The sequence below is a fragment of the Microplitis mediator genome, chromosome 9 (assembly GCF_029852145.1).
Source record: "Microplitis mediator isolate UGA2020A chromosome 9, iyMicMedi2.1, whole genome shotgun sequence".
In the NCBI taxonomy this organism is placed as follows: domain Eukaryota; kingdom Metazoa; phylum Arthropoda; class Insecta; order Hymenoptera; family Braconidae; genus Microplitis; species Microplitis mediator.
The window spans coordinates 11,847,048-11,853,912 of NC_079977.1; the positions used below are offsets into that span (position 1 = coordinate 11,847,048).

The 6,865-nt window shown below is 27.5% G+C and overlaps 1 long non-coding RNA gene across 1 annotated transcript; it reads left to right on the forward strand.

Annotated features, from left to right (window-relative positions):
- Nucleotides 1–536: 536 nt before the first annotated feature.
- LOC130674668 (uncharacterized) lies at nucleotides 537–4,005 on the forward strand. The gene is made up of 6 exons (XR_008991097.1): nucleotides 537–743; nucleotides 1,380–1,571; nucleotides 1,889–1,993; nucleotides 2,092–2,321; nucleotides 2,559–2,860; nucleotides 2,982–4,005. It is a non-coding gene; the product is annotated as an uncharacterized LOC130674668 (long non-coding RNA).
- The last annotated feature ends 2,860 nt before the right edge of the window (nucleotides 4,006–6,865 follow it).

Consider the following 6,865-nt stretch of genomic DNA (forward strand, 5'->3'; position numbering starts at 1 on the left):
GTAAATTTTTTTGATCGAATCAGTGTAAAATTTTTGAATCTTTCACGAGAAATTATTTCCAATTGATAAGAAATTAAAAAAAAATTGGTAATAGTTGTGCTTATTTAAGATGTGATCAGAACAATTTGATAGTGGAAAAAAAATCGTAATTATTTACAGAATATTCAAACAAATTGTTTTCTATATGTGATATACCTCTGTCTACACTGCTCGAAAATTCAATTTTATTCTCGATGAAAAATCTTAAACTAAAAAATGTATCATTATTTATTTATATACTTCTGGAAATTTGCCATCTGACCAGTAGGCTTGGCATACATGAAGTGAATTTAATCTAATCTAAACTAATCTAAGAAAACCATTTCAAATGAATTGATGTTCTTGAGTCAACAGAACGAATTCTTAAGTCACGAAATTATTCTAAATCTGAGTAAATTTTTCTTGGTTCAAGAATTTGATCTCTTGACTCAAGAACAATAATTCATTTGAAATGGTTTTCTTAGTTTAAGATTTCTTCTAGTGGATCAAGTTGAATTTTTTAGCAGTGTAAATTAAACAGATAATAACTGACAAAAAATTTCAATTCGCAGAATTTATTTTATTAACAATTTTGAAGAAATTCTGTCCAGAGTATATGTCACTGCAGGGAAGTTAAATTATGTAAAAATCATCAACTCAGCATCCACTCCGCATTCATTCCACAAATCACTTCTCAAATTTTTTACAACATGTGTAATTTTCAGGTATGTAATGACCATCTTGATCTGCTGAAAAGTTCTAGAGGTCCATGAATCTACACTTAAACTTTTTTATAATGATTAATGTGTAATGTTCCCCATTACACATTTATTTTTTAATGAATAATGTGTGGCCCTTCAATACTTATTCCTTATTATTTAATGAGTAAAGTATTTGTTTGCATTACCCATTAACTTTTTAATGAGTAGTGTATTGCTCTACATTACTTATTCATTTTTTAATGAGCAATGAATAAAAACTCCATTACCATTAAAAAAAAAAATGAGGATTGCATCACTTTTTACATTAAGATTTTTGCAACACTGATCATTACTACTACGTTAAACGCAGGGAGGCTATACACTATGTATAAGTGTGTATGCTTTCTCTTTACAGCGTACACACACACACACACACACACACACACACACACACACACACACACACACACACACACACACACACACTAACGTTTCACGATCAAAGCGTGGCTTGTGTTTGTGTTAAGTTATTTTGTGAATTAATTTAATAGAAAACATTATAAATAATGAAAAGTGGAAAAAAATGCAAAGTATGGTATAAAAATTATATTCATTTTTAATAAATTAATTATTAACATTAACAACTCTAATTAATTTTAGTGCTGAAAATATATGGAGAGTAAATCTGGCACAGCGTCAACAATCTCATCGAAAGCATCGAAAAGATGATGAAAATATTGATAAAATATTTAAAATGAAAGAATCTTTACGTAAAAAAGAATACCGTCATAAATTAAAATGTTCTCGGCTTAATGCTATTTTGATACAGAAGGAAGGGAACGTTTCACAATCGTAAGTTATTTTTAATTATTATAATAGAAAATTTAGAAATAAATATTTTTTTTATTATTTAAATTGTTTGTTCAATTTATGCGATTATTGAGTATAATTAAATTTTGTTGAAAACAACAATATTTAATTTCTCTGACATCAATTTAATTATCACTATTATTAATTATAGAATCAAAGTGAATAAAAATTAATTTTATTCATTTTAATTATTAATTAATAAATTATTCATTAATAAATATTTTTATTTTTTCTTTTATAATTGGTTCTTAATAAACAATATCTAAGTTACATAGTATATTTTACTGTTTTTTTTGTAGTTCAGAAATATATAATTCCGACGATGTAAAAGATGAAGAACGAGAAGAAATAACCGCGACGAATGATGTTATGTCAGTGGACAATACCCAGCAATCAGTAATGCAGTATGTTTTTCAAAAATTGAAAATTTAATTTTTATACAATACATTGACTACATTTATAGTCATTGAGTTTATTCATTTATTCATTTTTTTTTTTCTAGATTTCAAGGTAATACTCCAATTTCTTCATTTGTTGCACCATACGAACAACATTCCGAATGTGCAACGCCATATGTTTTGTTACGCCAGAACATGGACATTTTGGGAGATGGAAACTGTTTTTTTCACTCTGTAATTAAAAAAATGCAGCTTGAAATTTCACCAAAAGACATCCAAAAACAGCTTTTAAATTCAGCACACCTGCACACTGCCCTGAGCCAACTACCGCAAGGTCAATACTTAGCAGTGATATTGAATTCGCAGATTATAATTGTCTATTTATATTTTCAAGAGATTATAATTTGAACATTTGTGTGCATTTTAATTATTTTAACGTTAATACTAAAAAGGCAGAAGTTTTGTTTTGTGATTATAAAGTAAACAACACACAAAACTTTATTCATTTACATCTTTTAAATCAACATTTTACACCGTATATCGAAACTGATCAAATAATTTTCAACAGCAGTATGGATAGTCAACAGCTCCAAGATCTTCTTGAAACATCATCTCATGAACAAAATTACGAAGTCGATAAAATTTTAAATAACACTGCTATTAATGATGATTGTCCTACGGAGCTTGATGAAGTTACATTCCCAACTTACACCAATTATTATCTACATAGTAATGGCCATTTAGATTTTCCAAAAAAATTTCAAAAATAATACTTTTGGGTATTCTTGTGCTGTTTGCGATAGACTTTGGTGGAAAAACGATTTAAAAAAAACTTCTGAACAACACGATGATATTTTACATCTTATAATACCGGTAATTATTCATTTTACATTTGATGGTCTAATAATATGAGTTAAAAGACTCATGTTGAAAGACATGTAGTAATAATATTAATAATAAAATAAGAAATCTTAATTTTTTTTATTTATTTCAGAATTATGTAAGTGGCTCTTCAGTTGATGTTTGTGCTACGTGCAAAAGTTCTTTAGACAGACAGAAAATTCTATTTTTATCAGTTTATAACGGTTTGTCATATCCAGTAATTCCGTCTCATTTGCCAAAATTAAACCTTATTGAGCAGCGACTTATTTCACCAAGGATTCCGTTTATGCAGATAAGAAGACTCAGGCATGTAAATGGTTAATATGGTATATATGGTGAAATTATTAATGTCCCAATCCAAGTTAACACTATGGTAAATCAACTCACTAGAAATATTACAGACGACCATTGTTTCTATGTACACATAAAAAAAAAATTAATTCATAAAACAAGCTATGTACATGGTCTTATTAACAAAAAGAACATCAAAGAATGGTTGTCATACCTAGTACAAACGCCACTTTATATTCATCATGATATAGAAATAGACAATACATTTCTTAATAATGATGAAGTAGATACGGAATTAGTAATGGATGATATTAGTGAGCATGTACCTATAGAAGACAATATCACAGCTCAACAACAAACTCTTCTGTGGAATGAAGACAGATTCTTGCATATAGCACCCGGTGAAAAGAGTGTTCCACTTAGTCTATTTTTTGATGAATATGCCGAAGAACTTTTATTTCCAACTATCTATGGTGGTCAGTTCAGAACTTATAGAGATAACACTAATGTAACTTCATTTATGCAAGCTGCTAGTGAACTTCGACGTACTGATCAACGTGGCGTTGATCCCCAACATCTTTTATATCTGGCTGCAAAAATTATGAGGCAGCGAGTAAGTAAAAGTATTAGTGTTGCTTTTAAACACATTGGTTACAATAGCAAGATTACTAAAGAAGACATACAGTCTGAAAACTACATAAATAACTGTATCGAAACTAATCTAGCTTTTCTTCGTTGTATAACAAATTCTGCTTGGTGCTGGTCAGAGCATAAAAGAGATCTCTTTGCAGTGATAAGACAATTAGGAGCGCCAACTGCTTTTATGACTCTAAGTGCAAATGAAAGTGGATGGGAAGATTCACTTAAATTGTTATATAAATTAAAAAATAACGTAGCAGATGTATCTAATGAATTTATTTCTGAAATGTCTTTCATTCACAAAGCCACATATAGACCAGTCATTTTACTCCTAGGCTACCTAAAACTCGATGCTATGTGGAATTTTTTTTTTTCAAAAATTTCTAAAAATTAAAAGAAATGGAAAAATCAAAAATGTGAAAAAATTGGTGAATTGGAAATTTTTTTATTAACAAAAAACTAAAAAAAAAAATATTCCACTTACTTTAAATTAAATTTTAAACCGATGAAATCAATGAAAATGAAATATATAAATGGCTGATATTATAAAAAAAATATCAGAGATAATATTAAAAAAAAAATATTTGCCCTAAATGCTTTTATTTATTTAATAAAAATGTTTTTATATAAAATTTATGAATGCTAAGCTAAAACTTTTACCGACATAGACTGTGACGTCAGAGTGGCGCTGCTTTCGCTCGGGGGCGTGGCTTACATTCAAATCGCTGAAAACTCCGACACAAAATTTACAAAATAAAAATTTATTTCTTTAACTTTAAAATATTAATAAATAAATATTAATAATTTTAAATAAGTAAATAAATAAATAATCAAAAATATGATATATTTTATTAATTTACTTACCTTGAGCCATGAAAATGATAAATCTTAATTTATAAAAAATATTTATTATCATAAATATAATAAATCATATTTTTATTTAATTAAAAAAAATGGTTTCTAAGTATTTCATTACTTATTATATCTTTAAAATTTTAAATATTATTTTGACTTAAAACTAAATAACATAAAGAAATAATTTTAAAATAAACAATAATAAATTTAAAATAATGACTTATTCGGGAAATAAATAATTAGAAAAATTTTTAAATATCTTTCAAACAAAACAAGGATTTTAAACTTTTACTCATCGTCGGAACGGAAATTTATTTTAAATGAGAATTTGATGAATCTTCAAGTACTATCAAGATATCATTTAATTATTTTAATTATTGTTTATTTTAAAATTATTTCTTTATGTTATTTAGTTTTAAGTCAAAATAATATTTAAAATTTTAAAGATATAATAAGTAATGAAATACTTAGAAACCATTTTTTTTAATTAAATAAAAATATGATTTATTATATTAATGATAATAAATATTTTTTATAAATTAAGATTTATCATTTTCATGGCTCAAGGTAAGTAAATTAATAAAATATATCATATTTTTGATTATTTATTTATTTACTTATTTAAAATTATTAATATTTATATATTAATATTTTAAAGTTAAAGAAATAAATTTTTATTTTGTAAATTTTGTGTCGGAGTTTTCAGCGATTTGAATGTAAGCCACGCCCCCCGAGCGAAAGCAGCGCCACTCTGACGTCACAGTCTATGTCGGTAAAAGTTTTAGCTTAGCATTCATAAATTTTATATAAAAACATTTTTATTAAATAAATAAAAGCATTTAGGGCAAATATTTTTTTTTTAATATTATCTCTGATATTTTTTTTATAATATCAGCCATTTATATATTTCATTTTCATTGATTTCATCGGTTTAAAATTTAATTTAAAGTAAGTGGAATATTTTTTTTTTTAGTTTTTTGTTAATAAAAAAATTTCCAATTCCCCAATTTTTTCACATTTTTGATTTTTCCATTTCTTTTAATTTTTAGAAATTTTTGAAAAAAAAAAATTCCACATAGCATCGAGTTTTAGGTAGCCTAGGAGTAAAATGACTGGTCTAATACATCAGCGAAGATGCAGTTACTTGTTCAAATTATTTTGGAAAATTAGTGAATTGTTTATTAAAAATTTTGCAATCAAAGAAGAAAAGTCCATTCGTCAAATATCGAGTCTTTCATTATTTTAAAAGAATCGAATTTCAGCATCGCGGAAGTCCTCACGCTCTCATTCTTTTATGGCTGGATAATGCACCAAAAGATTTGTTAAATAATAATCCAGATGTGATCCAAATGATTGACGAGTTAGTCTCAGTAGCTGAATCAGAGTCATTTGGAAATATTAAACTAGTAACTCATAAACACACTTTTACATGTTACAAAAAAATGGATCCAAACAAAAAAGATAACTGTCGATTTGGAGCACCTTTTATGCCGACAAAAAAAAACTGTCACATTGTTACCAACGGAGAATACTGATTCTGATTACTCAGAAGACCTTTTTAAAAAATATAAAGAATATTATAAATTGATTCGATCAAACTTAGAAAATATTAATTATACAGGTTTTGATCATTTTTATACCCACAATAATATTGAGAGTGATGAACATTATTACAATATTATTCGTGCTGGTATCAAGCGACCAAAATTATTTTATTCAACTCATGCGCGCTATTCACGTTTTATCATGCCTAAAATGCGAACCCTAAATGGCCGTTTACCGACTGGTGAAAAATTATTTGTCAAAACGCAATAAATATGTCTACTATCCCGGCCATTGTGACGTAATGAAAATAAACGTAACTATCTTTCGAGCTTTTACTGAATATGGGGTAATTACAATTCCCCGTTGTTACCCATTGAGTAGCCAAGGTTGTGATGCCGAATGTTTTTTTTTTCACCATGTCACTAAACAGCTATTGAGACTTCGCTTTTTAGGCGATTAATAAAACATGAATAGCGCATATGAGTTAAATAAAACTATGGGCGAAACATGTAGGGTAAGTCATAATCCGTCACCCGCGATGTGTTTAGCACTCGTCTCCGGTGCGCAGTATGCACTTGCTTTGCTCGTGCCTGCGCACCTGCGACTCGTGTTAAACGCATCGCGCTGACACATTATGAATCACTTACCCTACTAGTTACGCCAATA